Source organism: Anser cygnoides, chromosome 26, assembly GCF_040182565.1.
Source record: "Anser cygnoides isolate HZ-2024a breed goose chromosome 26, Taihu_goose_T2T_genome, whole genome shotgun sequence".
Taxonomy (NCBI): Eukaryota; Metazoa; Chordata; class Aves; order Anseriformes; family Anatidae; genus Anser; species Anser cygnoides.
Genome location: NC_089898.1, coordinates 2796937 through 2822984, shown reverse-complemented (window position 1 = coordinate 2822984; position 26048 = coordinate 2796937). Strand labels below are relative to the sequence as shown.

General features: G+C 45.6%; 1 long non-coding RNA gene across 1 annotated transcript; it reads left to right on the top strand.

Annotated features, from left to right (window-relative positions):
- The first annotated feature begins 219 nt into the window (after positions 1-219).
- On the top strand, positions 220-9634 carry LOC106048848 (uncharacterized). The gene is made up of 3 exons (XR_010826648.1): positions 220-604; positions 3078-3178; positions 9240-9634. It is a non-coding gene; the product is annotated as an uncharacterized lncRNA (long non-coding RNA).
- The last annotated feature ends 16414 nt before the right edge of the window (positions 9635-26048 follow it).

The window sequence follows — 26048 nt, the reverse complement described above, 5'->3', positions numbered from 1 at the left end:
CGGCCTCCCCCCGGCCCTTCCCCTGCTCCGCCTCCCCGGCTCCTCCCCTCCCTCCCTTGCCTCCCCCACTGCCCCGGCTCCCCCCTTCCCTCCCCGGCTCCCCCCTTCGCTCGCCGGCCCCTGCTCCCCACTCCCGACCCCCCCAAATCCCCGCTGCCCCCTCCCCGCTGCGCCCCTGCCCCCGTCCCCATTCCCGTGCGCCCCCGCTCCCCCCTCCCCTTCCCCCGGCTCCCTGCTCCCCCGCCCTTACATCGCCGCTCTTTCTCTTCTATTTTCCTTTTTCCCTTTCCTTTCTTTTCTCTCTCCTCTCTTTCCTTTTCCTTTCCTTTCTTTTCTTTCCTTTTCCTTTCCTTTCTTTCCTTTTCCTTTCTTTTCTTTAATTTTGCTTTTCCTTTCTTTTCTTTTTTTCTCCTTTCTTTTCTTTCTTTCATTTTCCTTTCTTTCATTCCATTTCCCTTTTCCTTTCTTTTCTTTCCTGTTCCTATCCCTTTCTTTCCCTTTTCCTTTTCTCCCTTTTCTTTCTTTTACCTTTTCCTTGCCCCTTTCCTCCCTCCCACCCCCGCAGAGGCCATGGCGGAGCGCAGCGCCCGGCGGAGCCCGCAGGGTAGGGCCCGCGGCCGGGTCGGGACCGGGGCTGGGGCCAGGACCGGGGCCAGGACCAGGGCCAGGATCGGGGCCAGGATCGGGGCCAGGACCGGGGCCAGCAGCAGCGGCTGCAGCACCACGGGCAGCTCCCGCATGGCACAGGGCGGGTGGGGGAGCAGGGGGCAGAGGGGACCCAAAATGCCACCCCCCGGTGCCACCTCCCCGGTTCTCCCTCCCCAGGCAGGCTGTGACATTTGAAGGTCAAAAGTGGCCGGGGCCGGGGGGCTGGGGGTGCTGCGGGAGGCTTTGCGGCAAGGAGAGCTCTGCCTCCCCTTGGGGGCCAGGGCAGCCGCAGGAGGGGGGCTGCAGGGGGCTGGCTGTGCTCTGCCCTGCACCCGCTGCAGGAAACAGGAGTTTGAAAGCCCCCCCTTGCACCCAAAGTCCCTACTCTTGGTTCTTCCTTCTCTTCCTTTCTTCCTCTTTTTTTTTTTTTTTTTTTCCTCCCGCCCTCCCTGTTTCGTCTATCGCTTGGTGCATTGCTTAGAAATGAATTCTCCTGCTTGGAAATTCTGTTAAGAATTATGTTTTTGTGTTTCAATATACTTTCTAGGGGTTGCATGCAGAGACTAGCTAGCATCCAGACTTTGAACTCCTCCTGGATGGGTGACAGCTACATAGGCAATTGATTAGTAAGCTGCAAAGAAAAGGAAAAAAAAAAAAAAAAAAAAAAAAGCCCTGCTGGTGCTAGAAAAATCACTGCTACAGCTCCATTGCAAAGCAAAGGAAAGCTGAGGGGGGTAGGTTTTAACCCCTCGTTCAGAAAGGTGCTGAAAATGTGTCTGCCTGTGTTCAGCAATCTGAATTTTGGAGGAGTTGATCTTGTTAACAGGCAAAATCCGTCCCCAGAAAAGTCTTCCTGCCTTTAACCTGGGGCATTCACAGCTCCTGGTTTTGCTGCTGCTGTGTCTTCATCGTGGAGAGTTAGGGAAGTCCGAGGGACAGGGTTAAACTTTGCAAGGCACATGGAACATCGGACCTCTGCTGGCTCATTAATATGATGCTGTCATAGGACTGCAGCACTGCAGTCAGTGGAGAAGTCGGAATTATCCCCGGTATCCGCTGAATTGTATTTGCAAACACAGGCAGTTAGATCCACTGTTTAACCTCTCTGGAGTTTTATATGACAAGCATAGAGAAAAGATTATACCATAATTGAAGCAATCATGGATTCTAAATCTGTTCCACTTATTTTGGTAGAAGTTTTCTCCATGGGCAAAAAGCAGCTCTTTGGATTTGATTGGAAGTCAAAACAAAAATACTGTCTATTATGGCATCACATTTAGTTTCATTTTAGGGAAAAATATATGTTATGATCTGGTTTACTACTCTTTTTTCCCCTGATAAGGAAATAAAAGACTGGGGGGGGGGGGGGGGGGGGGCAGAACATGTTTTATACATATGTAAAACTTCCTGGAAAAGCAAACATATGGTTAACAGAGGTGCTTGGGAATTTTTATTATCCTTTTAATATTCTGAAAACAAGTTAATGGAGTTGAACAGCAAGTAAGGAGAGACATACTGAACTTTGTAATAGAACTCCCTTTCATTAAATACAATTGAGGCATGGATTGTTTTAAATCCATTTACCCAGCATGCAAAATAAATTGTTGCTTTATAATCAAGCAGTGATAGCGTTCGGCTTATTCATTGCATCTTGAAATTCAAGCAGTGCAAACTTTTATAGAATACAATCATTTTCATAATACATATTGACTACCTTAAAAATCAGGGTATTCAGGTAAGGAAAAGTTTTTTATTCACGCAGGCATTTACAAGCATGTACAGAATTTCCTTCTGAAATAAAATACATCATTTTCATTTTAATCACAGTCTTGTAATATGCATTTCTGGCTATAATAAGATGTAGATGGACAGCGTTCCTGCTACATGATCCTGAAGGTGATCTGAAGGTTAGAATGAGTCAGGGAAATTAGTCTGAAATGATGCCTTATTTCTGATGAGCATCTAATTCCTTTTTCCTTTTTATCTATATCCATTTCTGGAGATTTTGAAATTAAGACTAATATTTCTGCTTATAGAGAACTTTTTCCCCAAAGTTTAAGAAACAAGCAATGCTACTTTGGAGCAAACAGCAACATGATGTCTCATGCTTTGGAGCAAATGCACGGAAGGAGCAGGCACTCACACCGAACTGCAAATCAGCTGCATTGGTTTTAATCTTGATTACGCACTACTGACAAACCTGCAGTAAAGAAATACTATGGAAGGATGAGACTGAGTTCTGCAGCTTCCTTAAAAAAAAAAAAGGAGACAAACCACAGAAGGCGGAGTTGCACAACAGCCTGACTGCTTCCAGATAAAGGAGAAGAAAATACATTCAGTGGCAATGAATTAACTTGAATATCTTTTAAAAAATGATAGTATCGGATGAGTAGAAGAAAAGGTGTTGGCTTTTTTTTTTTTTTTTTTAGGTTATGGAGAGACAACAGAACGAAGAGGACTGGGCAGACAATGCAATGCAGTTGGTTGGAACTATTAAAAACTATTTGTCAGTTTAATGGGGTTTCTCTTGGTAAGTGGCTGCCTATTTTCAATATAAGGCTGCTTCAAGCTTAAGCTTAAGAAATTTAAGCCTGAATAGGCATTAGTGATAATAATGCAAGGAGAGCAAAGTGCAACTTCAGGAGGAATTTTGTCAGGCTGAAAAGGAGAATAAGGTAGTCGGAATTTGGCCCCTTTCCTATACTCCACACCACACAGTAATGTAGATGGGCACGACTCTCCAAACCAGTGAAGTTCTGCCGCTTTGTATCAGCCAAAGACCTTGATGTCCTAGAGCCTTATTTGGTCACCATAAACTGGGAATAAATAATGGCCCAGATAATCAGCTGCCATAAATTGGTCTCATTCCAGTGCAGCCAACAGAACAAGGACATTTCAGTCCAGCTGAGGATGTCCTAATAATATTTATATAGCGGCAGCTATGGAAGAAAACACTTAGGTTTATGCACTAAGGGCCTAATCCTCTGTGGCGCTGGGTACCTGAACTCCTAAGGAAGCCCAGAGGTGATCAGCAGACACAGAAGAAGCGCACGGCTCTTGGCAGGATTGAGCCATCACACGAGCAAGCAGTGCTGGTGTTCAGCTTCATGGGAAGCTGCTCTTAGGGACTGCCTCGCAGCAAACAGCATTTACATTTGTTTCCTTCCCTGTAATTTGTTCAGGATCTTGAGATTTGAAATAACAGGTCCTGTGTGGGGTTTCATGATGGGTTCACATGATCTTCCACGAATTATCTTCATCCTTGTTTGGGGACGTGCAATGAAGGAAAGGGGACAAAGTGAATGGGAGGGGACTCAAACGTGAGCATCTTGCTTCGGCGTGGCTCAGACTTGCTGGCCGTGGCGATGAGGCCAGCTGGCCTGGCTAAGGCAGCTACGCCAGGCTGTTTGATAACATGCCCCAGCACAACGCCTGACGGTTCTCGTGCGGAGCGCTTGTGCTTTGAAAAATTTATGTGTTCATTTTCCTTCTGTTCTGGACTTTCGCAGGACAGAGCTGTAACACAGTAGCAGTTGCCTAACACCATCTCACTTCTCATCATTCATGTTCAGCCAGGGGTTGTATTTCAGAACCTTAAATCAAACATTCCCAGCCACTTGCATTATTTCCTTTGTGCAGGAATGCTTTGTGTTGCATTTGAAGGTAATAAATTTCTGAAAGCACAGTCCTAAAGCAACATCTGCATTCAATTTATGAGTAAATGAAGATTCCTTGCAAATTTCTACAGATCATCATTTAAGCTCACTGCTGATATTCACTTTCGTGGATTTATTCACTCCAAGAGCAGTTAAAGTTACAGAGCTAAGTTTCTTTCCATATCAATACGAAGAATGACTTCACAGCTAGGAGCATACTTCAGTAATTTACTGACTTAAAAAAGCTAAACATGTACCTTACCACCTACATTTTCCAGTGGCGTTTTCCTTGCATTTTTAAAACACTGCATTGCACGTTTGTTTTATAACTTCCGTAATGCATGTTCGTATTCATGACCACCTCCTGCCATGTTTCAAAGGGCCAGTTTTCTAGCCTGTGCAAATTCACAAAGGATCAGCCATGCCAAATGACTCCAGTGGAGGACTTAGCCTAGAGTTTTATGATTAAATAACAGAAAGATATTCAAGAAAAGTTTCAGAACCTGCTGTAAATTAATGCAGCTTTCTGTGGCATTATATGGCATAATGGCATTCACTTGGGTGAGAGGGAAAGAGAGATTTTGTACCTCTATCTCCATGGCAGCTATTCAAGTCTCCCATTTTCTACAAATATATTCAAGCAGCATATCGAGTCCTTGGCCAGCAAACCCCTGTTCAAGTTACTTGAACTGGATGTTGAACTCAGTTTCACCGATTCGTCAAACCGCTCTTGGACCAATTAAGTACAGATGTGCCATGAACTTGCTATATGAAAAGCATATTCAGCACAAAAATGAACTATGACCTTTCTTAATGACAATGTTTCTGAAGCAATGACTATGTACATTAAACAGATATTGGAAATCTTGGTTTCTTCTAGAGAATTAATTGTAGATTCCCTTATAAGAGAAGCCAAAACACAACAAAACAGAAATAAGCCTGCCCAGAACAGCTTTTTCAGGTAGAAAGAGTTTGGAGGTGAAGATTGATGAAACAGCAAAGCAGCAAATGAAACAGTAAGCAGCAAATATGCACCTCCTTAAGAAAATGAATGAGCTTAGGTGGCAACACTGAGCCTCAGTTTCCTTTCCGGTGCTATTCTCCCAAAGCATCATTAGAAAAGAGATGACCTTTGGTGCTATGGCCCTGATATAATGCAGAGTGATGTAATGGATTTGGGTGCAGGATTGGATTTAGATACTCTGCCCACGTATAGGAAAATATTGAAATAATGTAGTAGCTATAAGACTGCTCTAAGGCCTTCAGTCCTAAAGATGCTTAGCGTCTTTCTGTTAATATTACTTTCTTTTAACCTTAATTGTACCATTTCATCACTGCCATCTTTACCCAAACATAGAGTTAGCTCACGTGCCAACTGGGAGGACTGGGTTCAGGTGTGGCATGAATGACTGTCCTGATGCTTCAAATGGCCCCTCGGCCGCAGAGAATGTCCAGCCCAGCCTCTAACAAGATTTCAAGTGTCTCCCTGGCCTGTAAAAGGGGTTCATAACAGAGATGAATCAGCAGAATTTATATGTTTAAAAACTCGTGTCAGTGGGGTGCTGCAAATCAATTTGTCAGAGAGAACTGGAGTGGACGGGAGGCTCACAATGGATGTGTCAGGGTATCACTGCACACTTAGAGGTAAGAATAGCTACAAATCTGGAAACCACCACTGAGGTCCGTTAGCTTCATTTGCCTTGCCTGTCTGGTTATAATTCAAATCAGTGCTTCTTGATCCCGTGCCGAACTACATACTGAATTTCACGTGTGACATCTTTGAAAAGCCATAACTCTAATAGGAATCGTGTGCTGTTGAGGAAACGCAGTCTGCAGTACCCTGCTGTCTGTGGCCATAATGTTGAATTATAGGACTAGCGGGATGGCAGGGAGTGAGATGGGACTAACTATTAATGTCCTCTAATCAATAGTTAGGAAATGGTTGATCTCGGGTTCTCCTGTCTGTCTTGGGAAATTTGTCTGCATTCAAGGTATTAAATCACCCAATTCTGCCTTCTGCAGAGCTGGGGGATTCAGGCATACAATGGCCCAGACAATGTGAAGGATCAGCTCCGAGCCACAGCCCAGACGAAGAAAAACTCAAATCTAATTGGCTCAGATGAAAAGCAAAGGAAATAACACGTCTTTGTTCCCTTGATGCTTCCACACTCTGCTTGGCTTTCTGGCTCATTGGTCACTTCTCCTGTGTGTATTGTCTGATGCTTCAAACTGATCTATCCTGAAAGTGCCATACAGAAAATAGCACGGGTCAGGATAGCAGCCTTTTAGTGATGAAGTGATCAAAAATAGCTCTTCCTACCTAGTTTTGAGAGGTTTTTTCCTAGCCTTCCCTTTCTAAAAATATAACTCTGAAAAGGCTACAGTGCTTCCTTTTACGATCACTTTTCCTGAAGCTGTACACGCCGTATGACTGCCATAGGGCAAAACTATTCCTAGTGCTGCTTCCGAGGAATAGCAGTGAAAAATTATTGCAGGCTGGAAATTAGAGAAAGTTAGCCGCAGCCACGGCTACCTTTGACATCCGTTATCACAACACATTCGTCATGCTAGCAGTTAGAGGCATTATTGGGGTAGAAGCCCCATTTTTCAAGACAGGGAGGTCTTGCCAAGGAACGCTGCCTGTTGTGCTAACCACAGGGCCTGTGTGCGACCCCATCCTACAGTTTTGCAAAATCCTGGGCCTAACACAAGTGCAACTCCTGGGGATTTTAACCCAGCAAAACTGCTGGTGGCGTGAACGGGCTGGAAGCTCTGCGGACATCCCGGCTCAGAGCCGGGGGACTCTTTTGCAAACTAAAGTCGAATATAAATCAGCATTGCTCCAGTAATTTCAGAGAAATGCTCACACTTGCAGACATGTCTGGGGAATAAAACCCCTGATCTGGGAAGATTTATGTTTATAATGCTTGGACCTAAATCTGCGGCCAGTTACTAGGCTATTTATGGCAGCTGTTCCTAATTAGTTTGTGGGCAGGGCTCCTTTGTATGCATTTGGGTTTACCTCCTGTGTGCTGTCGCCCTGCTTTTGCACTCAGCTTTACTTTAGTCCTTACAGCACAAAAAGCAACAGCTGCATCCTCCTTCTTCACCGTGACATTTGACTTTCCTTTCTTTTATTGACTTGTTTTTAGCTGAGGCAAAACAACGCACTTAAATATGGATGATTCTTATTTCTAAAATAAAAGGCCTGATACAAGGAAACGTTCTCCCTGCTAGTCTAATTTGTATCTAGGTTAATTGCTCTCCTGGTGGATGTTTAATTGATTCACGTAAAGAAAGCCAATGAAGGGCTCTAGCTCAGTGACGACTCTACATAACTGCAGTGACTCCTTTTTCTCTTTAATTAGCACTAAACGAGGAGTCCACCTTGCGGATGGCTACTGAGATCTCCAAGGGACCCATTTTTATTTAGGTGCTGTATATAAAAATAGTTTATTTTTCTGATGCAGACCACTACAGTAAACGTTGAACAGAAATGAAGAGGTTTTTAGGTAAGAACGTTTTACAGCAAAATTAAGAAACAAGGGAGCATGAAAGCAGTCCTGCTTGGCGGACTTACCATGTGCAAAGCCTTTTTGGGTGAAAAATCTGAGAATTTCATGGTATGAATTAGCTTATGAGTTTGGCCAAGGATCTCAGAGGAGCCTGTGCAATCTAGTCATTTTATGTTTCTTCGAATTACAACAGCATGGTGGCAATTTCGTCCCTTAGGACTCTTTGCAGTGGCCTGCTTCAGCTTTCTGGCCTAACCAAATGCCAGGTTCAGATTTTCCTCCAGCCACGCAGTAAACTGCAAATGTAAAATTGCACGAGAGCCTCAGTCACATACAGGTGTCACCCGTATCAACCAGACCTACTTTCTTGCTCGTGGTCACAAAAATGCGACAACAGAGCCTGCGTTTTACTGCGTCATCTTTTGAAACCGCTCCTCACGTGCCCATGGTCTGAGAAGACTGCCCAGTGCCTTTTGTGATATAAATGTGAGCTGTGCATATCAAGTTCTTGTTCTCTGTTTGCATTTAATAAGGAATTATGGGGATGGACATGCTCTGTAAGATATTCCTTACGTTTTTAAGACTGCATACAGAAATCTGAGCTGCTTTTTGGCCAGAAAGTCAGTTCAATTTCTCTGGCCTTATAACATCTAAAGAATATTCTTAGTAGAAATACCTATAAGCTGATTAGGAGGGAAGCAATAAATACAAATCAAATCGAATCATGCAGACGCTCACAGTAGGAAAATCAATAATTTTAGTAATACATTTTGCAAACTCATTTTATTGTAAAAAGAAATATATATAGCTCCTTAGACATCTTGATGAAGCAGGAGCTGCAAGTCGTCCTTTTTGTCTCAAAGTCCTCAGCTGCAGTAAGGCTCAAAAGTTTTTAAACAAGTTTAAAAGCCATGGTGCCAATTATACCAAGTGAAAGCTGGCATGTGCAGAACGTGCACAAAGGACAGACTAGCAAGGCCATCCATCCTGAAGGGACAGAGCGGAAGAGAGACATTTATAGGGAGCTGCCTGTGGCAGTTCTGAAATGATTCCATAATGTGATTTAAACGTGGAAAAAACAAAGGTAATTTTTAGTGCTTTTTTTTAAATCAGTGACTGTTCTGGACAACCATGCATTTGATTATATCAGTGACTGCATAAATCTGTGGTAAGACAGGAGCTTGTTTTCCATTTGGGATGGAAGGAAAGGTCATCAAAAATGTGTTTGTTTTTTTTTTTTCCTAAATTTGACTGTATAAAATGTAATTGTATATTCCTTGGGAGAATTATATTAATTTGAGCCTTTTAGGCATTTCATTGCTTTAAGGCTCCAACATTTCTGCTTTGTGTGTATTTGTCTAGTTGATCTATCAGCATGTCTACCACTTAAACTTATTTTCTTTCTCTTCCCCCATTATAGATGAGTGTGAGAAGGACCTGCAGCGACAGAGAAGATATCTGCATACAGAAATTCAAATGATCTTCAGCAATGCCGTGGTCACAGTGATGCTGCAAGACCATGACATGCAAATGTGGTGGAATTTGCTGCATTGCTTTTTTTTCACTTTTCTATTTCCAAGCTTAAGATTAGCATTAGGTCTTCACTAACTGGCTCCACGCCAATGAAATGCATTTAGAAAAAACTTTGAGAAAAGAATTTAAAGGCTATCACCTGTAAATTTCAAGGTCAGAATATTCATCACCGTCCTTTGAAATGCTCCCTGTGTTGGTATTGCAGGTTATGTCTGAAATTTTGCCAGGTTTGAAGTCTGTATGTTTTAGAATTACAAAATAAAGCAAACAAAACTCCCCCAACTGATCTCTTAACCTGATTTTCTTAAACAGCCAGCTGGAATTATTCAATGTTTGTGGAGAATGAGAGGAAGCTTTATCTAATAACCTCATCTCTTCTGATACGCCATAGTCTGCTCGCGGTACATCAATGCATCCATTTCCCCCGTGTCACTGCCTTGAAGTGACCTCTCAATCATTATGCCAGCGGTCACGATTTCAACAAACATGTTCCAGTGACTTACAGTGTTTTTTCTACTGATTTTTTCCATTTCAAAGCAGCGTCCCCTCCTACTGATAGCAGAGGCAACATTCATTCTGTAGATGCTGCTGTTCCCTTTTAGTGCCTCATTAAGTATAATCATGTCCTGTTATTTTAGCTGTGTCCAATACTTATAATTTCATAATCTGAAATAGAGATCACGCTGTGGTCTCAATTTATAGCAAATTCTGCCTTCCTGCAAAAAAGATTCGAAGGAGAAATGGCAAATTTGCAAGAAATGGCAGATTTGCAGCCTGCCCGTGATAAAGTTTCTCACCTCTTCTCCTCCTGAGCCACCACCAGCTCCTCTGTTTTGTCCTCAGAGCGGAGCTGATTGCTGAAGCCAGCCAGGGCAGGCACTGTCCAGGCAGCAGTACTCAGGTTGTCCTTTTGAAAGGAATTCAATGGGGGCTTCCCTGAGGTCAGGCTCGGGCAGCTGGCGAGGTTTTGCTGGGATTTCAGTGATAATTTCCAAGGTAGAAACCGATTGACAAAACTCACCTCTGGTACGACAGAGCTTGCACTGCCATAAATCATTCTCCTTAACTAGCTTCCTCCTATTCAAAAGCTTTTTCTAAACGAAACGGTCTATTCTTATATCTCTGCCATTCGGGGAATGCAACCTTTGTTTGCCATTTCACATTTGTAGAACATCCCAGAGCTATGCCATGCCCCTCAGGAGGGGCTGCAGTACATCACATCTCACCAAAGCACAACCATCGACGGACTTTGACTTTCCTCGTGTCTCCGTTGGCATCGGGGACCAGCACAGCTCCTCCTGCTCATCCCAGGGAAAGTCAGGAGCAGATGTAACGCCCTTGCCAGCCGTGACACGCTGCGGAGCCGCAGTGTCCCAGGGGTGAGCTGCTAACGTCAGTGGCACCGGTGCGAATGAGAGCAGACATGGGCCAGGCCGGCGTGCCCCGGTTAGCCCTGCGAGGAGAAGGGGAGGAGAACAGCTTTCCTTTGAACCAGGTGTCGAGGAGGACCTCACCTTGCACAAACCACGCAGCTGACCCTTGCCATCTCTCTTCCCATTTTTTTCCACTAAAGCACGTTTCTCCCCATCAGAGAATTATTTTCACCCCATAATCCCAGCACTTCCTTTACTTTCCTGCTCATTGCTACTTGGGCACTGAGAAGACCTGTTGAATGCAAACCCTTGCTGGTCATGTGTGCTCAGACACATCACCCTCATCTGCCACCGATTTTGTTTTCTGTCTGTTAGGGAGAAGTGGAACCTGCATGCTGCAACTCCTTGATTGCAGCACCCACCCTGGGCTGTAATTTGGCCTAATTGTTCATGTCCTTCATTGGTTCTATGAGCATTGTTTGTGTAACATGGGTGCAGTCCATGGTGTACTTCTTATGTGCATGGTGCAGAGTAACTGAGCCTGCCTGTTTTCATCTCATCTCGATCCCCTACAACAAAGTAAGTTTTACTTGCCATGGGAAGGGTTTGCAGAACCAGCTGCCATGACGCTGTTCATTCTGATGATTAAACGCCTTTCAATAAACCAAGGATAACTCCATGTGGCGTTATTAAAATAGAGTTTTATGGGCCGTAACCTACCATCATTTCGTATGCACAGCTCCTGCTGAGTTTGTCAGGACATCCATGCTCGGAGTGATGGCGTGGGGGAAATAGGAATGGCCTTCTGGTTCCCTCTGCTCACTCCCAGACCTTCCTCTGGGATCTGAATTGTCACAGAGAAAAGCAACCACATGGTCTGACTGCTACACGTACTAGAAAGGAGCATGTAACTAAGCCGTTCTGCTAAAGGTGCTATACGTCATGCCAAAAAATAAAACAGTTAAAATCTGTTAGTGGATTTATTAGACACATTCCTTGCAATTTGCCTTGGGAAAAGATGTCTCTATCGTCTCTCTGATTGCCCTCTGACACCAACTGGGATGTGAATCAGAGAAGCTGCCTTTCACATAACGTGCTTGTAGAACCACGTGAACACGGTTCTGAGCACAGGCTGATGTTCTCAGCGCTCCTCACCTTAGGAAAAAAAAAGTTTTCTAAGGATCCATTGGCTGTGTAAAATAAAGTTGGTATTTAAGAAGCGCTGTCTCCTCTCCTGAATATTTAGGTAAAATTATTACATCATCAACCCTGTTCCCATAACTTCATACAGAAAAATGTGGGTATAGAAAATCCATACGTAAAGTGCCGATGATCTAGCTGCAAGCCAGCCCAAAGAAATTGCTGCTGTGCTGTTCTGTGTTCCTGGCAGTGCATCGCTGCCCCTGGGGCTGCCGAGCTAATAACTCCGCCGCGCAGCATCCAACAAAATAATTTGTTTACTCTTGTGTGGTGCATTTATTAGATTTTAATGTTCTCCACCTCTTTGCTGATCCTAATTATAGCAATATTTAAAATGTCGCCATGAGTTTAGTGGTTTTGGAAACTTTTGTAAGGAGAGGATAAACCCTTTTATTGGATCGAGTTTTTGGTGCATTTCCATCTTCATCCAAAAACACCTTTTCTGGTCCCCAGTTTTAATTATTTCAACTAATTGTTCAAATGGGTCTCTAAATCAGAAGATGCAATATGAAAATTTCTGTCAGGATGAAAGGCTCTAATGAAAAGTTAGCGATTCTCATCAGCCGTCTGGCTTCTCTGATGCTTTGTCCTGATGCAGACTGGTCACAAGGAGAAGTAACTCTGGGATTCATGCCAAACCATTTACCTTTTTGCAAAAGAAGCCTTAGGAGCATTGTCAGTTGGTCAGCTCGCTTGGTTTCCCACCCAAAGCATGTGCCTGCTGTTCCTGGTTTGCAACCGACCCTTGTACAACTTCTTTTCCACACTGAATCCTCTTTACAAAAATGAAAAAATCCTATGTTCATTGACACAGGCATAGCAGCCTAGAAAAAATGACCTAGCTTTAAAAAGAGGAGCGCCAACAGCCTTTTGCTGTTGTTTGCTTTCTGAAAAAAATGTTGGATTCTTTTTGGATTGTCATTTTTCACCCACAAGAACTGCATTGCCTCCTCTGAATATACAAAAGAAACACAGAATCATAGAATTGTCTGGGTTGACCTTCAAGATCATCAAGTCTAATCATCAAAATCCTTCATGCCAGACCTTATCTTCATTTGGATGCAGGATCTGAATGGTTCCTTAAAAAACAGGACGATAGATGGAAGTCACTGCAGATAAGGGACCTGAGCAAGTCCATGCAGAACGCCAGGATCCATGGCCCGACCACTGGCTGGGGATGCTGTTGTTCACCCCGCTTGTCCCAAGGCTTTGCTCGTCCCTGCCTCTTCTCCAGAAACCAGGGGCTCATTGCTTCTTCCCTGTTTATTACCCTTCCTCAATACAGCTCCCCTTTCAAAGCAATTTGCTCTTGCAGAGTCATTTCCATTGCCACAGATAATCGTGCTACCTCAGCAGAGTGGCCCGGCATGGTTTATTGCCTTCTGCTCAGGCCAGGCGATTTTGGAGCAAATAGGGTGCTTAAACATGGCTGGTTGAAAAGCAGGATTAAAATGTGCTGGCAGAGAGATCGTTCTAAATAAAGCCACGAAGTCAGAGAAGATCGTGGAAAAGAAATGCATGCTGGCAGGGAGGACGGCATCCTGCAGGAGCTGGCAGGAAAAACGTGCTCAGCCTTGTCCTGTGTTTGGTGGTTATAGAAGGGTTAGAAAAAGAAAAGGACTTTTTAGCATGGCTCAGGGCAGGGGATAACCCCAAATGCAAAAGAACCGTGGGGAGAGATGCTGTGGGTGGATGTGGGGTGCTCGTCTCCCTCCTCCTGCTGGGGCTCTGCAGGTGTGAGCCCGCCTTGCATGAATCAGCAGGGCAGCCTGTGCTGGAGCTGCTCCTTCCAAAAAACGTCAGCAACCTCTTGATGAATTAAACATGTCCAAGGATTCCTTTCATCAGGGCGCTCGCCACTATATTGCTTTCTAGGCTTTTTTTTTTTTCTCCCTGTTGTTGCTCCATCTGCTAAAACTAGACAGAAACTGGGAAAGCCTTGATGTGTAGTTTGTGAACATGCAAGTTCTGATTTCAGAAGAGAGGCGGCTGAGCGCAGAGGTGTGCGTGGGGGGATGCACATGTTCCTACATTCCCGGTTACGGGAGGGAATTTTGTATATTTTATCCTTAAGAATTGAGGAAGAACTCCCGAGCTGAACAGCTGAGTGGTGCTGCTGCGCATCGTACAGACAAGTGTGAATCAGACATCAGCGAGAAGAGAGGTGTGGGGGATGTTCTGGAGGATAATGGATGTGTCTAAGTGATAACGGGCTCGAAGCATAATTAATGTTAATGGATAGCATTTATATGGAATGCAAAGAACATGTTCTGAAAGATAGAAAAACAGCTTTTTTTTTTTTTTAAGATATGAAGTTTTAAGCTCTGAGGGAGCTACTATGCTGTTATTTCATGCATTTTATCTATGGAAAGCCTTTGCTGTTTAGAAACTTGTGAGGACTTGGAAATATGTGGCTGATTTTATTCACACTGTGACAAATGCGACGTACTCTGTCCGCCTGACAGTGCCATCAGGCTGATATGGTGAAATAACAACTTTTTGATTTTTTTTGGTGCATTGAAATCCACCAACAAAGACGATCAGAGCCAGAATAACAAAAATAAAAATGAAGGGGAGCTCTGCAGAGGGTATGAATCCTCAGGGAGGGGTGGTAACTCGCAGCTGTGAGGAGGTAACCAGTAAAAAGAGCTTTCATGACTGTGAGTACTCATGGGCTCGTGCCCCTCTGGCAGCGCTGGTGATGCTGATTTCTCTAGGACCAGCCCACGGAGGATTGAGCCTATTGACGGACGCAGGAAGAGAAGCCCTTCCTCTGGCTCTGGTGGCAGATGGGGATGCTCTTGGGGCTGGAAATCTCTGATGCAGCACTAGCCAGGATTCATTATGGCAGTCGTCAGACTGGAAACATAATTTTCCCATGCACAGTGGTGTTACAGTTCTTCAGAGCAGTTGTGTTGTAGTACATCTGCAATATTGCTGCCCTTGCTGGCTCTGTATCTCCAGGTATTTATAGAAATGGAACTATATGTCTTGTTACTTCTCTGGTAACAAGACGTGGAGGGAAAGGTCTGTGTGTCTGCATCACGAAATACTTCCAGCTAGACTGCTCCTGCTCGAACACTTACTTCTTGCCTTGATTTGTGTTCCTTGGGTATAAATTTATTAATGCTCATTGTGTATTTCCCACCAAATATTTCCTGGCTAGCAATTTGCCATGAATATTTCCCATCTGTATCCTGGACTATTTCCCTTCTATGGCAAATATTTCATTATTTTAAATTTGGCTGTCTAATGTGTAAGGCTAATGGTCTTTTTTTTCAAATGAAAAATGGGCAAAGAGCTTTATGAGAATATGAGAAAAAAGGTACTTTTTGTTGTTGAATTCAGTTCTTCAGAACTTTGATTTCATATAATTGTGGAGAAAAACAAGCTCAGCTGCTAATGATTTGTACCAGCACTCGAGGGACTGCATGCTAACAACCCAGATTCCCTATTTATTTGTGGAAGGGCTGCACAAGTAGGGCTGAAAAGAGTTTTTGTTTTGTTTTGTTTTGTTTTAATTAAAAATACAGGTACTGAGTGCTGGTCCTTCACACATGCAATGTGCCTGGAAGAGCTTTTATTACCCTAATATTGCATCGCAGAGTCCTACAAATACAGGGGAAGATCATTGCATTGGTGAGCTGCTATTAATATGCAGGGAAATTAATATGTGAGACAAATAATTAAAGGCTAAAGCCATCCAGGCAAATCAAGCAATATGAATAACAATCCAGGTCTTTTTCTTCTGGTGGCTGTTCCTGACTCTGCAGACCTTTTGCCTCTGTATGGATGGTTCCCGTTAGGTTTCTGACCATTACCATTTCACGGTCCCCTTCTGCATTGACCCTAAAGACCACAGCTTGAGGTGAGATTAATAATAATAGTTCAGATCTGGCACCAGCTGCCTTAGATGACTTCAGTTTTGCCGAGCAAATGCTAATGAGGTCCTCGGACCTGGCAGCACTAATGGCATAGCTTCCTTGATGTACGCAGAATTAGCTCGAGCATTAGAGTGGGTGACAGATCCCTAAAGGATGGATAGTGGAAAGTCTCTGGGGAGCTGTCAAGGCACATGCCAAAGCCACAAGGTTTGCAGCAGAGCCCATCTCCAGCAGAAGCAGGTGCTGGAAGCGGGTGGCCCCACGCACACGAGATGCTACCAAAGGGGAGGTTTTTGTCCGAGCATCTGCCTCCCAGCTCCTGTTTGGTGCATGCTTTCTGGTAAGGGGCAGACCCCTCTGTTTTACCTCTCTGAAAACAGGGATGCTCCTCGCAGGGGACATTGCTTGCTCATGCAGAGACCTTTTCTTTTCCTTCTGCTTTTAGTCTATATTGCCCTGGTGCATCAGCACTGCAATTTCTCCCTTTCCTGCCTGCCTCCTTGTAAGAAACTCCTCTCTGTTGATCACTGCTGTTTGTGCTAACCCTGTATGCTGACTTTCTCTTACAGCACTGCTCAAAGCTCAGCGGACCTTCGTGTTATTACTGCAAAAAGCATCACGCTTACAGAGCAGGGGCAAAGCACACACACTTATATACTACGTGAATGAAAAAATCACTGAGAGCAGGCACTGCAAGCCCCAAACTCCCAGTAAGGTTCCCGTAACCCACTGCATCACCCAGTCTGCAGATACGGCGTTTGGAGGTGTAGTGGGACCCCACCGTGCCCAATTCAGCTCAGGCAGGGATGAGAAGCCCTGATCCCCAGCATTTTCATTAAATTTAAAAGGGGGGGGGGGTCACTGTATTTCATCCCCTTCCATGGACAGAAAATCGAGCTAAGTGAAGAATTAGAAAAATGAGCCTTATGAGCCTCGTGCCCTGCCCATTAGGAAACATTTCCATCTGTCTTACAGGGAGTCAGCCACAGATATTCAGCCAGATAAGCTGTTCTGATCTCTTTTGTCAGTGCTGGCATATTTACAATACTTTGCTGGCATGTTACTTGGGAATTACAGGCAGATCCTCCCCGACATAGTGGGAACAGGCGCATCACATGCTACATACTCCTGTCTAGATGCTGTTGGCAAACCTCAACTTGGAGTCAATCAAGGCAGGATTTTATAACCACTTCTACCCCCACCCCCTTCTCACATCCCTTATTTCCATCCTTGCTCTTCAAAGCAGGATGATTCACATGTTATAGTAACCTACATTTGGCTTGGCACCACTTATGGGCTATATTTAGCGGACAGAGTCACCCTGCTCTTCCTCGTTCATTCATCGTGCTTTTTTTCCAGGTTCAGAGGGGAGCCGGGAGGTTAAAAGAGCTGCCCAACATCAGCTTGGATTTGGGTCTGGGCCAGGGCTGGGTGCCTTTCGTGGCGTCCAAGTCCGGACTACGAAAGACTTCTGCACTTCAGAAAGCCCCGAGTGCTTCCTTCCAGCAGTCGTCTCTCCCCGAGCTGTTTCAGACTGAGAGCCTAAAAATAAAGCCAAGCGGCACCGCTCGCTCCGCGGTAGATAGCGGGCGGTCTGTTCCCATCGGCGGATGTTGGTGGCTTGCGTACTTCTGCGTGGGCGTAATGGCTCGGCTGTTATCTTTTGCACCTCTACCACCAGACTATCCACAAAAGCATGTCTTTTTTTTTCCTTTTTTTTCCCTTTTTTTTTTTTTTTTAAAGCAAACAGGCTCGCTTCCTCCTTTCATCTGAGCCGCAGGAGCCTCCTTTGTTTCAGCGGCTGCCCACTGGGAAATGCTTCCCTGATAGAAAACAGCCCACCGGCAGCACCGCGGAGGGAAAGCCCAGCTGATCTCCCCCTTTGTCCCCTCCTAAACACGGCCTCACTGCTCCGTGGTCACCGTCTGGGGGACAGCAGCTGTGCTGCTGAAACAGCTTTATCGACAGCCCCGCCTGGCTCTCGGACACCGCTTGCAGCATCCTCTGCTCACGTCCCGATAAAAGCGATCGATAAAGCACGGCAGGGGCGTCTCGGTGAGGAGGCTGTCGGGGAGAGCTGTGTTTCACTAATGGCCAGCACGGTGCTTCAAGGGGAATTCAGCCTCTGCCTTTTAGCTGGGTGGTGTTCATGTCAGACAAGGGACAAAGACGGGGTGAGACGTGTATGTACGAGCAGCATCTATTGGGTTTTCCATATTTCTGACGAGGACTTTGGAGCAGTCAGATACAATGGCACGTATAAAAAGACATAACTGGGCATGAGGATCAGACCCAGAGGACTCTGAGCCCTGCACACCCCAAGGCTGTTGGTGGCCCTGCTCACCACGAGACACATTTGCTGTATCAGAGCCTGGGACTGGGAGGGCATCGCGATGCACTGTGCATGATTCAGAGGTGAAGGACCAAAAGAGCAGGAGGAAAGGATGCAAAGGGTGCTCACAGCCTGCTCGCCTTCTGCTTTCTCTGCAGGAACCTGCTGAAAGATGGATGGCTCAGTCTTAGGACACCACGCTCTGGTTAGGGAGGCTGAGTTTCATTCTCTCTTCTGCTCAACGTGTTCTTACCTAAATTCTGTATCTGCAAAATGTGGGTAGCAGTAACTCTCTCCTCCGGGAGTTACCAGAGGAGAAATGCATTAGGCAGTACTGGACCCAGGCACCCTGGAAGGTGCTGAGCCCTGCTCGGTTCATAACGAGCTCCCTGCGTAGCCCAGCACAGGTTTATGTATACCTCATTCCTGTAGGACTGAAATAATACGGTGTGTGTCAGGCCAAAGCTTGCTTTCCTGGCCGAAGTGGTTTATTGCCTTCTGGAGCAGACGTTCCCCCCTCCCATCCATCCGAAATGTCTCAGTCATCCGCAGCCTGCTGACCACAACGAAAAACCCGGCAGCGAGAGGGCTCCAGGGCTGGCACCAGCGCTGAGAAACCTTGTCTGCGAGTGCACGGGGGGGAGAGCCCTTTGCACAGCACAGATCAATGGCCGGGAAGTTAGGGGAGGGGAAGAAACAGGATGAAGTCAAAGGAACAGCTTCTGTCTCGTTTTTGCAGCCCAGCTTGTCCTGTACCGTCTGCATCTCCACCACGTGGAGTTTTCCTTTTTTTATTTTTTTCAAACTTTATGGCTTCTTTTCCATCAGATTTTCTCCAGCTTTACTGCCAGGGCTTCATCTTTCCCTGGATAATCGGCACTGAGAGGGTCTGTGAGGGTCATTCTTCCTCACTTGGGCTCCTGGGTGCCCCCTGCCCAGCACTGCTGAGGCTGTGCCCCATCAGGATGCGGCCCCCTGGGAGGTGCCCTGGCTGCTCACGTTATAGCAGCAGCTGCGTGGCAGGGAGCAGCCGGAGCTTTGGGGCCATCGCTGACACCCCCGAGTGCTGCAACAGACAGGGGGTGGGGAATAAGCAATCCTACCAACTTCTTGATTGACTTCACGTTTTTACGGGCAAATGTCAACGCAGTTCACTGACGATATTGCTTTTGGTGCCTGGAGCAGATGGGCACAGCAGGTAAGGTTTGTGGATGAATGCAGGACACAGATTGGTGATACCGGGAAAACCCCCACGAGTTCAGGGTCAGGCTCCCTGAGAGCACACATTTGTCTGCTTCTTCTGCAGGCAGAGCTGCTGCGGGGAGCAGACGCTGAGCTGCTGCGCATCAGCGTTGGGTCGCAGATATGTCGCGGGCTCAGTCAATTCCCAGGTTTACTGGGGGAAAATCAAGCCCTCATGGATCACTTTCAGTGAGATGCCACTCTCGGTGAAATTTCGGGTTTGGACCAGGCTCTGCACCCATCAACTCCCCAGGGAGTGCAGCAGCCAAGCCGCAGCTCGGCGGCTGCTGCCCAGCCTGGTGGCCAGTCCCCAGACTGCTGCCTGCTGCCGCCAGCATCCTTCATCCCCCGTCAGACCTCACCCTGGGACAACTCCCCCCCGGCTGTCACGAGCACAAAGCCTCCCGCACAGGCAAACATTTCTGTTATTAAAGGTCTCGCCTGCGCTTCAGGCACGCTGCCCTTTCCGAGCACTGCTGCTGAGTTGATGTATTATTCTCATCCTCCCTCCTGCCCCGACATGGCTCTGGCAGGGAGTTTTCTTTATTGGGCACCGCTCGGTGAGAAAGTGGGGCTTGGATGCGCATCAGTGCTCATTAATCACAAGAGTTCAGCCTCCTTTGCGCTGCAGCCCGGTAGCTGGTTGCCTTTGGCTTTTTCTTGCATTTTGCCAAGAGGCAGAGCTGGACGGAGCTGCAGGGATGCCCCGGGCTGGGGACAGAGCCCCCCGGCGATGGGGACAGTGGCCGTGCCACCACCAAGGACGCTGCAGAGAGAGCAAAGGCACCTGCCAGGAGCACAGGAGCTTGGAGGAAGGGAGGGGTTTCCTTTTAAATGCACTTGGTTGTGGGGCAGATTTTTTCCCTTTTTAAAGGGACAAACCCAAGCAAATAAATAAAGAAACGCACCTTTCCTTTTCTGCAAGATTAAACGCTGTCGTGCGATCGTGCATTAACCTTTGGTCCTGCATTAGGCTGCTGCTGCTTCGCACCCTTGATGCTTTTAAGCCGGGATTGCAATTAGCCAAAGAGGTTCTTGACAGCCATCCAGGCAACCCCATACCGGGGCCCTGCTCCCTCGAGGGGGGACGGATCACTGCTCACCGAGGCACCCGGCCCGCAGGAGGCTGCAAAAGGAGGCTCCTTCCCTGTGGGCTGAGGCTAAATGGAGGCTTTTTTGTTTGGAGGGGGTGGCTCGAGGTGGCTTTCAGGCTGAAAAGCTTCCTGCTCAGATGCATTTCTTTGCTGCACTCCCACTCCCACAAATTAGATTACGGGAGTGCAGGGACGCTCCCCTGGGTCTTGCTGTACAGTAGGGATATTTATAGGAAAAGCTTTTTAATAGCCTGAGTCGAAAAATCTGCTTTAAAGCAAGCCCATCCCCAGATAATTAAATAACCCAGCAATGATTAAGAGTATTGATCAGGCACTCGAGCCCCCTCCCACTTCAGCAGGAGGCAGAAGCCACCAGAAGCGGCTGAATTTGGGAACCGTTGTTAATTCCCATCAGGAAGACGAGGTCCAGGGATTGTCCTGGGGAGCTGGCAGTGGGTCCCTCCCCTGCTAATTTTAAGTATTGGTCCAGTGCCACAGGCAGTACGAACCACATCTGCTGGGGGATGATGCGAACTGCAAAGAGCTGCCCACTCGTGTCTTTCATGGCCCCGAGGAAATTTGCATGGGAGAGGTTTTCCTGCCGCCCCCGAGAGCTGCAGCGTGGATGCAGCACTGCACCAGGAGCCTTTGGTTGTGACAGGTTTCATACAATGGCTTTTAAAACACTTTTGACTTAAACCTCACATTTCCTGCTTAATACATTCATTCGTTTGTTTGTTTTAAATCACACGGGGATTTTTATGGGATGTTTTCTTCTCAGGCACCATCTCCGTATTTGCTGATTATTCTGGAGACTGCCAGAAAACTTATTTTCTCTGAAAGACCATACAGGTAAAGATAAGTGAATAAAAGTAAAACATTCAAGGTGAAACATTCCAAAATCTCTGTTCAAAATGTATTTTCCTTCTTTATTATTGTTATAAACTCGGTTTACAATAAAGCATTAAAGTTGCTCCCAAATGGCTTCTCTCTTTGAAAATTTTGCTTCATAGATTGATGCCTAGTAAGAAAAAAAATAAAAAAAGTCAAGGTAAAAATTGCAAATACCAGTTTCAGTTCCATGCAGCTATTTTCCAAGTTAAATTACCTGTCAGCATTACGCATTAGGCTCCATATCCTTTGGTAATCTCAATTTTCATTTGGTAATAAATGTTAATCACCAGAATTGATATTCACAGTTTAATTATATAGGCTCATGTAGGTGCAGTTGCATGGAGGAATCATATTTCTCTCAGTGTATGATGTGGCCTAAACACTATAATGTATTTCATATTATTTAGGTCACATATTTGCAAAGGATAACACAAAAATGCAAACCTCTTCTGTCAAGAAACCCTGTGCCCGGCCCAGGTACTTCTGACACCAGTGAGAGATTTTTTTCATAAATATTAATGCAAGTTGGATTCAGTTTTCAGCATGGGGAGCATAAAAAGCACGAGAAAATAAATGTGTTTGGAAAATGTGCAGCCTAATTTTGACTTTGGTTGCGGAAGATATAAGATTACAGCCAGGGACAGCAAGCGAGTGTAAGTGCTGTGAGTATAAGTTCCTACCTAGCATGAAAATATACGGTCTGAGCTTTGGAGCCTGCATCTGCTGCTCCGTATCCCCCACAGACACACACAGAAAATGCCCCAAACCTGCCTGCCTGCAGCTCGGGGGTTCAGGCCGCCAGCAGAGAGGAGCCTCTTGCCGGTCTCTTTCCTACCGCCAATGGATTCTGACTGGTATAATAAGGGAGATTAGAAAGGGTTTGTGCCAGGTTTTATGTTCCTTGGTTTTCTTTTGTGTGCAAAAATCTCTCTGACTTCCTAAGTACGAAGGCTGGGTCAGAGGCACCTTGAACTCTACCGAAAAGAATTGCTTAGTCCACACGCACCTCGCTCGGGCAATCTAAAGGAGAAGACTGACGTGCAGTCAAGAAATCGTTTACCAGCCACAGTAAGATCTTGAAGGTCAAACTGCAGCTTATTGCCCTGCTTTTTTTCTTTGTACGGCCAGAGAAGGAGCAGATCAGGGAGGAACCAGGCTTCCCTGCGCTGCAGGCAGCGGATGACACTGGAGGGGATGTTGCCGAAGGCAGCACAGGTTTCCCAGTTGTCTCCCGTTGTTGTCTGATCCCCCAGTATCCAAACTGGAGTTGCACAAACTGGGAGCATTTCTGGTTCTGCATTCGGCTCATGGCCAATAGAGAACCGTTCAGAATAACTAAAATGGGGGGCGAAGAGCAAATACCATCAAGGCGACCTGAGCTCAAAGGTAGCAATTTCACCAAAACCAGACAAAAATGACACACGGATCCATTGCGAACCAAGTGGAAGACCTCTCCCTGCAACATCCCAGAACCCCTGCATGGTTGTACGTATTCTGCTCGTTATGCAAGAGAAAAGAAATCAGATATTCAGCGCAGGTAGCCGGGGTAATTCAGCGCCTGTCCTGAAGTAATGAAAAGTCCTAACGGCGCTTGGCATCTGCTGCTGCTGCCTGGGCATCGTCTGCTTTGTTTCCAGCTTATTATGTGACCTTGGGGAAGCACATCACCTCCTTGTGCATCAGCTGTTCTCTTTGCCAGCACTCGATCATATTTGTAAGACGTTTTGGGATCAAGAGCTGCAAAAGCCCCCGCCAGCAGTGCTGGAAGCCGAGGCCGGGAAGCAGGAGGCCGTGATTTCCTCACCAGACCCCTCACCCCATCGGCCTCCTCCCGGATTTCTATTTCTTAATCCCTCAGTTCAAATCCTTTGCTGCTAAAAATCAGCTTTGTTAACAATGTGACTTTGAGACGGAATTAAAGTTTTAATTGACTGACAGCCACTTAGTGGTTTCCACTATTTGGTAAACCTCTCAATTAGCCATTTGTCCCCTGATGTTTCAGTGATTATAAGACAGAGAAATGTTGGCTCTCACGACGCCGAACCATCGCACTGGTGATTAATGGAGCATCAGCCTTGCTTTTCAACGGAGCCTTGATGGGAATAGGAGAGTATTTATTGTCTTCCTGAAATGAAGTCGGAGGTAAAACTGTTGCAGCGTTCAATCTGCAAGATGTTTTGGCAATTTACTCTTGCCTCGTCTGACGTGTTGAATTCAGGAGACAAACAAAAAGCATCTGGAAGTATTTTGGTACACTCAATACGTTTTGGAAATTGAGCTGCAAGTTGAAGCATCAAGGGTTAGACCCTGAAGTCTTGATCCTGCTCAGGGGACAAAACTTCAAGCTGTTATTTCTTGCTAAAGCGTCTGCAGAATCATCCCTGAGTCATGCTACAATGATCCGTATGCTGACCCATGCTGCCACCTAATTTCCATGTGGCCTTTCCCTGAGTCTGCCGGCATCTCAGACTGCATTTAGAGGATGTAACTGCCCACTGAGGGCCTTTTCCTGAAGGCAACCTGGGGGATTAAAGCAGAAAAGAGAAGTAAATCACTCTGTTTTAGCGCAAGGCACTGCAGGATAATAAAACCCGGGTGATGAGTTTGGCCAGAGGCTGGTATTTGCTTGCAGAGCACCCAGCACAACCCAGTGAGCCCAGTGACAACCGGTGCCATTGAACAGTGGGCGATCATGAGCCGAAAGAGTGAGTCCCTGACAAGCCTCGGGTTAAGGACTGCGCACTACGAAACCTCATGCAAGCCCTGTGTTGAGAGGTGCTGGTCTGGGAGCATCAATTTCATCCTCTGTGAGCAAACCTATCGAGGGAAAAGGGTTCATTTCTAGTCGCTTTCCCAGCTGTAACCGCGCTCTGACTGCTACGGAAATTTAGCTCTACGGGTTAGATTTACAGCACTTTTTGAGGCTTGTAAAATCATTTGCTTCTATTAATACCGTTCTTTGCCCCACTGCCATTTTTATGATGGACAAATCTGCAAGTCACAGATGGAGAAAGACCAGAAAGAAGGAAATCAGGATAATATGAGGAGACCGATTTCAGGCCACACAAATTCAACTGGAAAGCTGGAATGTGAGCCCAGGGACTTTCTAAGAAATGCATTAACCTCTCACAATTTGGGGCCATAGAAAAATCACCACTGAAAAGGGGGATGAGGCTCATTACTTTCTGGAGCTGAAATGGAGAAATGACCAGGAGGTGAAAAGCAGAAGAGATGCTGGGAGTTTGGGGCTGGGTCTGTAGATGCACTTCCTCAGCTGCCACCCCCCCAGAAAAACCAAATCTAGTCCCTGGTGGGCTTCTAATGTACTTTTGGGTCAGCACAAGGCCAGATCTGCCACCCCATGAACAGTAACACGAAGTTTACCAGAAAGTCTTAAGTGAGCCTTGCACTTAATTTATTATTCCGGGTGACTTTTTGTTATGTTTTAGTGTCTTTAAATACTCAGCTTCTTCCTAATTCTATGGGGAAGCCTTGGATGTCTCTTCCACGGTGAATTAACTCTGTACAACTGTATTCATCAGCTGGAAAATGCAAACATTTGTGTCAGGACTGTGGAAATGCAAATGAGGATAAAGACACATTTGCTCCTATGCTGTCCGTCCTGCTTTATATCCAGAGAGCCCAAATCCTTTATTTTAATATTAGCCTGATCTTTGCCATCTGCCAAGATTCAGCTTTCGGTTCTGGTGGATTTGTTTGTTTTATCTAAGTTATAATTCCGTGAGAAAGCAGTATCATAAAGGAAAACGTGACACACTTCAGTACAACACCGAAATGAAAAGAGGTTTACAAATCCTGTATTGCTTTGTATATCTCCATATATTTTGTTTTCTAAACTAGTCAAAAGGAAATAAAACAGAGAGTCAGCTTCAGTCTCCACTCTTTATCTATTTGTATGAATGCCACTTGAATTTATTTGTATGAATTTATTTGTATGAATACCACTTTCCCAATGTAACTTTTTCTATCCCCTCTCTTGTTTGGTCTGGCTTAAAATACAATGCATTTTGACTGTACCATGAAAGCTTATAACAAAGTGATTAGAGACAGAGAAGGGAACAAAGCTCACTTTTGAGAAGGTTCAGATCACAAATGATCTTCTGACCTTGAAAATAAACCTGCTTCAGGAACAAAATTCAAATTGTAACTCTAACTAGGCAGCATCAAGGACATTTGCATCTTAAAGCAATTTAGAAGAGCTCATATAAAGTGCCTGATATTCTTTATGGTTTACTTTTCGTGATCTTTTCAGCATAAAAACTGCAATTCCTTCTTCAACTGAACAACACCCATTTTTAGCAGCAGGGGCAGGTATTTCTAACCCATCCTGTGTTAACACCTGCATTTATTCTTGCCCAATCCCACCTGGCCAGTGCCTTCCTCCTGGCCAATCTTGCTTATCCACGCTCTGCTTGTGGGTATTTAATCCCTCTTATGGCCATGAACCCATTGAGTTCTGTAGTCTAAGGAGTTTTGTGTGTGTTTATTTATTTATTATTTTTTTTAATATATGTATTTTATGTATATAAAGGATGCTATGTAACTAGTGAGCGTGGTCAGGTTTTTCCAAGGTGATTCTCTGTTTGCAGCTGAGAATAGATGTCATAATAGACGTCATACCTTAAAGCATCCTGGATTTTTAGGCAGTGCTGTGTA